We start from the raw sequence: 9528 nt of genomic DNA on the forward strand, positions 1-9528 counted from the left end.
ATGTTGCTAGTACTAGTTTGGTGGAGAAGTTAAACTTAGCAACTCTGAAGCATCCTAGACCATATAAACTACAATGGTTGAATGATTGTGGCGAAATCAAGGTGAACAAGCAAGTGGTAGTTCCATTTTCAATTGGAAAGTATAAGGATGAGGTGTTATGTGATGTTGTGCCAATGCAAGCTGGGCATATTCTCTTAGGGCGTCCATGGCAGTTTGATCGACGTGTGATGCACGATGAGGCTTGAAGATGCAAGCCCTCTAATGTTGATCCACACCACCCTTTGTCAAGACGGAAGAACTCTTCTTCAAGGCCACCAACGAAAACATCAATGGAGGCAAGCTATGCGCCCAAATGTGTGAAGGAGGAGGCTAGGTCAAGGTGTTTAGAAGAGTGAATATTTAGCAAGAATAGACACAAAAGTGACGCATGGTTTTACTTTGAAAAGGGCTAGGTTATTTCAAAACTCTCTTAAGAAAAACCTGACAAAAGGAACCCACAAGGAGATGAGAGAATAATTGAATTAAAATCAGATTTTCTTCACTTAAATAAAGCCCTATGTAGCGCACACTAGGGGGATGAGTAGAGTTGTTGCAAAATTCAAATCTTGTCAACAACCTTCTCTCACATCCTCATGATATCAAGTGAATATCTCAACAAGAATCTGACTCATCAACCATCATATGGCCAGCCATATGGTGCGCCCCACTTGGCCTCATAACAGTCCAGATACGGTGAGCATATGCATTCAAACTTGAACCAACTGTCTCACTTATTCTCTCAACAAACCAAATCTGACTGGAGCTCATTTGGTTGATCCTATGACCAATCAGCAGATGCCAAAATAAGCGCCCCATATCCTCACTAGAAGATTCTCAAAGATCTCCTCTTGATATTTGGGATTTGTTCTAACAAGATCTTATCTTATCCTTTTGTTATGAAACAACTTTTCATAGCCAATTCAAATTCGAATTCAAACATTTGAATTCAAACGTTCAAATATTCAAATTCCAAATTCAAATTCAAATTTCAAATTCAAAATTCAAAATTTCAAATTTCAAATTTCAAATTTCAAATTTCAAATTTCCAAATTTCAAATTTCAAATTCCAAATTCAAAATTCAAAATTCAAAATTCAAAATTCGAATTTCAAAATTCAAATTCAAAATTCAAATTTCAAATTTCAAATTCAAAATTCAAAATTTGAACATTTGATAATTAATTTAACTAATTAAATTAATTAGTAATGTCTTGGACCATCCAAGCCCATTAACTAACCATGCGCCCTTTTTCCCTTTTGGTGGGCTTCCAAACTTCTTCTTGGGCTAACAACCATTATTAGGCCCAATACCTTTAATGCTATATTGTCATGACAATAAGGTGTTAGTGTGTGATCCATTAGGCCCAACATAGCCACTGACATAAATAGGCTTGGGCCCAATAAGCCCACAACCCATCTAATGACAACACAGAGCACTAGCAATGCTTTGTTGCCCCAGAGCTAGTTAGGTTAATGACATAATCATCCTATTATACATATTTGGTTTCCGTATGTATTTCCTTTCGTCTCGATTACCTTTCCATAAAACCTAGGGTAAGGAAACGTATCCACCCTTGCGGTTTAGGGTAAGCTTTATTCGAAATAGGGAATCTTCAATTTACTGACTCTAAAGGCAGATCATCTCATGATCTCTTTTACTATGCATAGATTCCCGAGTCCCTGGAAATGTCATCCCAATTTCTCCGGTTTACAGATAACCTAATCTCTCACAGAGATTTGACGAATTCCTTCAGCTTATCACCCTAGCCCTATGCTCTTTCAAGACAAGCCCAACAGTGTATACCTATGAGTCTCCATGTTTCAGGCAGACGAGGTATCCAGTCAAAGCATGCTTTCTAGAACACAGTCTATGCAATAACTTCTGGTCTAAGGAAAGACATACCCAAATATAAAGAGACTACTCTAATGATACTCTCTGTGAGATTTTCTCATAGAGTCTTTTTGTGGGTCTGTTCAGTGCGAGCTATGCCCTTATAGGTCCACCCACGACTTTAGCTAAGACATCTCCATATCTGTAGCTCATGAGGTCTTTACCTATCCGAATACAAGTAGATAAGTCATGCTAGTCTTACCCGAGATCACTGATCCCCATTCTCAGTGTCTCTAGACTAGGAACATAAAATTAGGAATAAACATCTAGTATCCTTGAATCCTCATTATCGTGATCTCATCACAGATACTTAAGAGATACCTATTTTATTCCAAGGGGTTTATCCAGTTACTCATATATAATATTAACAGTAATATCAAGACAAAATATGAAACAGGATAAAGAATGCTTTTATTTATTTACGACAATACAAAGGTCCACTTATGTCCTAATCTAATCAAAAGATTGTCTCTAGGACATCCATATACTAACACTTGTTGAGCAGAGCGTTGTACTTGGTTATTGGTTTAATTGTTTCGGGTATACACTGTTGAATTGGTGTTTGAAATACATTTGATTTTCCTTGGTCAGCTAAAGTAAATTGAAAGAAAGTATGTTTTGATCAAACACTCTGTGCCTGACGTATAAGTTGTTCAAAATTATTTTTGTGCATTTTGTTTATGCCATAACCCAAATTACTAGTGATATTCATTATCTTCTAGTTGAGCTACATGGTATCTGAATCCCCTATACATATTTAGCCGCTATAAGTATTGATCCTTAAATTGCATTTATCCATTACATGATTTGATTGAACTATAAACGGAAAAATAGTGGATCTATAATTTTATTATTCTAGGTTAAATTTTGGGATGAATCATTATCTTGATTTAATTGCCTGTATGTCCAAATCCTAGATATAACTTAATATGGACCATCCCTACCTTCTGCACATGTTTGTTAGGAACTGTTAATCCTTTTTGTATAAGCCATTCGAGCTAGTACCTCTTAGAATTTTTTTTTTATACCTGCATGGTTCCAAGAACACCTCATATAAAAACTGAGTGCATAATGTAAGAGATGAATTTAACTTAAGCATCCTGACTTTGGTTAATTGCTGTTTAATCGGAACAATATTCAACACGTGAATTAAATATGCTGCTGTAAACCTCATGTTAAAAGTTTGATATTCATTTTGAAATTGTTTAAATACAGCATAAAATATTATCATTATTTCTTTAAATGTTCTCATCGGATGGATGCATTGTTGTTTGTATGGATGAGATTAGTTTTCGGTTTAAGTGAACTTTGGATTTGGTGTTTTTCTGCATGAAGTTGTGCCGTGCTTGTGACTTGTCATTATAGATGGAAATTTAATTACAACTCGGAATTTGATGTAGTTTTTGTGAACTTGAATTATGACAGTGTGGTCTCTGTTAGTGGATTATGTTGGATAGCTGTTTCAAAAATTGTAAAATGTGTCGATAATTGGAAAGTCATATCATGGTTAATGGATCCTCTGATCAATGGAGTCAATTACATCTGAGGTACTTAGGACAGCGGAAAGCTCGAGGAAGTTTCCTCATACGGGTGTTTTGACGAGCTGTATGAGGGGATACCACTTAACATGGTATGTCTGAAAAGCAGGATAGAGATTTTGTGATTCCATGAAAATTCCTTTAAATTGAAAATTAGAATGTAATGTGCTCTGTTTTACTTACTTGATTTCCCGAAGGATAATGAAGATAAAATTCTGTCTGTGATATTATTAGGCAAGGTGACTAATGTAGAAACCTGAATGTCATGCATATGTGTGAATTGTGTAGCGAGTGAACTGGACCGTTATTATTGATAAGAATCAAGTAGAAGATGATGGCACTCCTAAGAAGTTGTAACGTGCATATTCCAAAGACGAAACAATGATAGTTGGAAATCCTATTTAATAAACCTTATATTTGCTCAGGAAATAGGAGGTAATATCACTTTATTGTTAAATTTGACTTTACATTCTAAGGAGCTTTGATATAGGTCACTGACTTGTTAATTACATGTTATTTGAAACCAATGAAATTTATGATCAGTTGAGTAGTAGTACAGCGAGACATCAAAGGTGAACTATGAGATAGGAATGTTAGGAGGCCTTTTGTCTATGGTCATGTTTTCCTTCATAGGTTATAATTTTGAATCGGGTGAATAAAAGTTTAATCACTTATGCCTACACTAGTAATAATTATTAAAATTTAGAAAGTGAAGAAGTGTTTTGCAAATAGATTTGTTTAGTTATCTATTAATTGTGCACTAAAACCCTGAGCTCTATTATGGTTTTTTTTATCTGGAGTTTCTTGGTTTAGAAAGATTTTTGTCTGTTTCATCCCACTTGTATGTTATGGTAATTGTTGGTGTTTAAAAAGAACTTAGGAAATTGTTCGTATCATGGTTAAGCTTAGGAAGATTTTTATTTCCTTCTGTACGAACAAAATTGTGTTATATCTATATTATTTAATGAGCATACAAAGTACAAAATTTGTTGGTAATACTCTGAGATGTTGATGGCCTTGATAGTAGGCTATATGAATGCAGTGAACTGTATGGCATGGCGTAATGGTGTTAAGCGTTAGACTTAGGCAGATCTTGGGATGATAAGACGAAGTTTGGGGACAAACTTCAAAATAAGTTGGGGAGAGTGTAACATCCCGTAAAAACGAGGAATAAATATAAACTACCATTAGTAAGATAATACATGTTTGAACTCGAAAAATATATTTATGTTTAGGGTGGAATAATTCAAGTTGGAAATTTAATTATGTGCATACATGCTATAAGGAACAAGTATAGGAATAATTTAATCAGAATACATAGAAAGCATAATACTTAGAATTATATGAGTACTCATTAAAAGTATGAGATTAATTTTAGGTACAAAATATGAAAGAATTCTAGTTGCTACATAGTGGGTATAAGATATGTAATAGCTATTACTATATGAGGTGAGGTAGATTAGCTCTTAGGAAATTAATTTTTGGGAACCAAAGGAGTCTTAATGGGCTACGGCCCAAGCACTTTGAGGGAGGCCCTAATCCACCAAAAATCTTCTTACACTTGACCTATGAATGATTAAACCTTATCCTCCTTCATTACTTTCATTGCATGTCCGCCATCTATACAATCCACGGGCACTGGGATTTCATCCTTCATGTTTCGGCCAAAACTCCATCTTTGGGGACAAAAATCTTAACTTCAAACCAATTGTCTAAAAACTAATCTCTCACCACTTCGCTTCCCTTGTACGCCTAGTAGGACACGTAACAGTACTAATTAGCTTTTGGTGCAGCCTAAGGTTAAGAAGCACCTTCTTCCTTCCCTCCTTGCCTCGACAGAACATCATGTGGGAACAAGTATTCATTTCTCCAAAACCGTAAGACTGGCCTCTCTCCTTATTTTCTTCAACAGCAGAAAAGAACCCAACTAAGCATCCTCACTTATGCACACCAAAAAGGTCAAAACAGAACCGTTTGGGTACCCTCTTGGTTCAAGTCAGAAAGCACCGTCTACTTCCCTTTGCTGCACAAAACCGTGAGTATTCCTAAGTGAAGAGCTCAATGTTCAAGTCTCCCTTCCTCCCCTGTCAGTCGAGTACACCTATCAAAGAGGTGAGAAAATTCTGGTTGTATCTGTTTTCCCTAGTTGACTTGACTCTGATTGAATTTTCTTTCTGCATGCACTTGGCCAAGCCTTGGTCGAACTCTTGCCCCCTTGCATGCAGTGGAACCGGTCTCTTGGAGTATAAGAAAAAGTGTTTGGGCTGTCCTTGCTTGATTGTGGTTCTTTGAACGCTTGAGAACAAGTAAGTGGGGTTTTCCATAATTCTTTTCTTCTTTCTACACTGTTCGGCTGGGAAATAGGTTATTAGAAACAATTTTCTGTTTTGTCATCCTCCCTTAACTTGCCCAAGCCGTAAACCCTGCTATATGCGTGTCTTAGGACAGATTTTGGGGACTTGGAAATTAGCCCCACCCAGAGTAGGAATGTCCCTTGAGTTAGATTAAAGTCTCAAGCCTTCCATGTGTCAAAAATTAATGGGAACAGCATGCTGAAAGATATTTGAATCACCTTTCTAAGCCTTGTAAGTGGAACTGATTCCTTGGGACTAAGAGAATTAATTAGGCCTAGCATATGTCTTGATGAACGTTCACAGCATGTTTTTTTTTGGGTTTACCCTAGTGCACCTTAGGAATTGTAGACAGGTTAGATGAATGTCTAAATTATGAATTCCTAATTATTAGTCAAAGCCGAGATTGTATAATTAAGAAGTGGTAAATTTTGTTAATGAGGGGTAAAGCTAAACCAAGTCAGAAATTGAATCTAAGTTAGAAAGTATGTTAAAATCGAATTTGGGGTGTGTGTTGTAAAACCCTGGAAAATCCTGATTTTTTAGCAATTAGTGCCTTGGTTAAGTGAATAAAATTCTGAACCTTTTATGCTAAACAGAACTGAATTAGTATGTGTGGAGAATCTTGGAAATTTCACTATTAACCTTTGATAAATTAATAAGAAGTCAGAAAATTGTTGTGATTGAGTGGCATGATGAAAACCGAATTGGCAAGCATTGGAAATTTAGGATTTTATTATGGTAACATGTTAGTAATTAATGGGAAGGCAGAAATTGGTGAGCACAAGAAGCATGGTAAATCGAATGAAATACAAGAATAAGAAGGCATGCAAAGTTCCTATAAATAATAGGGATGTATGAATAAAATTCTGACTTGTACCGCATGTATTTAGGTGCACGTAACTCTTATTGAGTGGGCTGAATTTTGGTGCTGTTGATTATTGCTTGGACATGAGGTATGTGTTTGGTGGTGAGACCTACTGTGACTATTAGCTAGAGTATGGAATTTTGAACTGATGCTCACATGTGCTTTATGCTTAGTATTCAGTTATATGATATATGTATTCTGCTTTGGACTTGTCTTGATGGGAAATTCTGCCTATGGAAGTATTTGTTATTTGGCAGCTTGGTATTACATACACAAGAGATATATGCTATATGATTATGATCTAGTCATGCATATGCACATCATGTTTCACCTGTGTCTGTTTGTGTGTGTGTCAAGCATGCTATTGCATACCACATTATGCATTCATCTTGGAGACTGAAGTATATAATAAATATAAGCATACGTTTGAGCACGCATCATATAGGCATCCCTACGGTACCAGGGTATGGGACACTTGGCTTCAGTCCGCATAGGTCGAGTGGAATTCACCTTTTGGGGAACCCTATGGAATATCCACTGTGTTTGTTAGTACGTGCACGACGGTGCTATGAACGTACTCTTTGGCGTTATATACGCATCTTGATTAGTATTTTCGCGTTATATACGCATCTTGATTAGTACTTTGGCATTATATACGCACCTTGATTATATGTTAGCATCTGTCCGGAAATTTAAATGTTGATGCGACTGTTTTGGAATTTTGTACCTAGTCTAATATTGTTGCTGTATTGGTTTTATTGCCACACTACTGGAATTTCTCACACCCCTTTGGGGGCTGCATTTTTATAAATTGCAGGAAGATAAAGAAATATTTGATAAAGCATGTCATTGGAAGTACTTGGTTGATGCTCTGCTGTTTGAGGATGACTGCTGTTAGTTTTGTTTCTGTTGGATTAAATGCTGAAAGATTATATGCAATAAGATGTTATGGAGATTAGTAAACTTGTTTTGGGAATTGAATTCTGAAAATTTGATGAAGAATTGCTGAACTCTGTAATTATGTTTATGCATAATATCCTGAGAATCATGCTTGATGTTATTGCCGTTCCGATATCCAACTTATGTTATGTTTTACTTTTTATGCGTTGGACATGATTTAATTGAGTAATAGTGTGAGATCTTTTGAAGAATTACATGATAGGATGTAAATCCTGTTTTGAAAAAGAAGCGTAGCATGATATGTATATGTTTGGTATTTAGTTTGCGAAAATAATTTTGCTGTATTTTAAAATTTGGATTTTTGAACTGTTTTTTGAGCACTTTGCAAGTTGTCGTTCTGGGGCTACTAGCCTCCGATTGAGGTATATTTTATATGGATGTAAAGCCCCAGTTGTGTACTTTCAGATTATATAAACCTTACAATGAAATTCTGAAACCCCGATTTATTATGATTTTTACGAGTCCGGAGGTTTCTAGAATAATACAGAGTTTTGAGTACTTTACGAGTTCTGTTTCATGGGGCTATTCTTCTCCGATTCGCGTATAATTTATATGTACGCGAAGTCCCAGATGTCTAGTTTCTATATTACAAAGAATATTTTTGTGTATCGATGAGCTTGATTTTATACGAATTTTTCAAGACAACACCATCTGCCAGGAAAATAATATTTTCAGCAAGTTAAGAAATTTTGAAAGTGCACTCTGATTTTTGTAAGTGACTCGATTTCAATTATAATTTTTAATTAGCAACTGAAAATGAATTTTTAGTATTCAAGTAATGATATTAAGAACTCTAATCCGCTTAGCAAACAACTCTCTTGGATGCATACAAGGGAGGGTGTTACAATTCTCAATGTTATTAATGCTTAGTGGGGTTAATTCACATTTCCAACGTCATTAATGTTTAGTGGGCTGATTAGAGTCTTTTCCTTTTCCAAGTTGTCAACTTTAAATTAGTGTCTTTTCATTTGCTAAGTCTTTTCCTATTCTTGGAGGGATGTTCCAAGTATAAATAAGGGAGGATATAACTCTTGTAATCAGATTTTGATGTTATAATATAATAGAGAGGTTTCTTCTCTTTGGTTCTTATCTAGAACTCTGAACTTATCAAGAAGTTTATTCTTGCGGCGTTCAAACCAGACTTATCACTCACTTTCTTCTTTCTTGAGTGTTACGTCTTTATCCTTCTTATACCTTTGGTTCTTATCTTCCATAGATAACGGGTCAAGGTTCTTTATTTCTTATTTTAAATTTCTGATTCTAGAAACGATCCTAACTAAATTGGTCTTGGGTCTCACTATTCTTGGTGACATTCATATCAGTTTTGCAGGTAACTCAGAGACATACTAATGTTAAGCAGACATGAAAGCCCAGTTAGGGACCAAAAAGGCCTTTTTAAATGCTTGTTTTTACTTTCTTTAATCTTTCTTTTTCGTTCTTTTCTGTTTTACTTCTTAGTTTTTTGAGTAAATACCATTTTTGGTCCCTAACAAAAAACACGATCTCCACTTTAGTCCCTTACAAAAATAAATTAGTCAGTTAGTCCCTAACAAATTCAAAGTGGACCCATTTAGTTGAAATCGTGGTCCCTCACAAATTCAAAAAAGACCCATATTAGTCCCTCAAAAGGACTAAAATGGGCCCACTTTGAATTTGTTAGGGACTAACTGACTAATTTATTTTTGTAAGGGACTAAAATGGGGACCATGTTTTTTGTTAGGGACCCAAAAGGGTATTTACTCTTGTTTTTTTTTTGCGATTTTGGGTGTTTTTGTGTTTGGGAAGATGACTATCTTACTCAATTCGATCTCAAGAGTTCAATTCCCAAAGGAATTTGACCTTTTGAGCAAAAGGCACTCCCTAAAAGGAAGTGAGGGCTCCTT

The 9528-nt window shown here is 35.6% G+C and overlaps 1 long non-coding RNA gene across 1 annotated transcript; it reads left to right on the forward strand.

The window, feature by feature from the left end:
- The first annotated feature begins 5068 nt into the window (after window positions 1–5068).
- On the forward strand, window positions 5069–7775 carry LOC133305409 (uncharacterized). Its single transcript, XR_009750764.1, has 3 exons — window positions 5069–5772; window positions 6711–6773; window positions 7503–7775. It is a non-coding gene; the product is annotated as an uncharacterized LOC133305409 (long non-coding RNA).
- The last annotated feature ends 1753 nt before the right edge of the window (window positions 7776–9528 follow it).

The sequence above is a fragment of the Gastrolobium bilobum genome, unplaced genomic scaffold, assembly GCF_033153095.1.
Source record: "Gastrolobium bilobum isolate Gb01-03AN ecotype WA unplaced genomic scaffold, APGP_CSIRO_Gbil_v1 utg20427, whole genome shotgun sequence".
NCBI lineage: Eukaryota > Viridiplantae > Streptophyta > Magnoliopsida > Fabales > Fabaceae > Gastrolobium > Gastrolobium bilobum.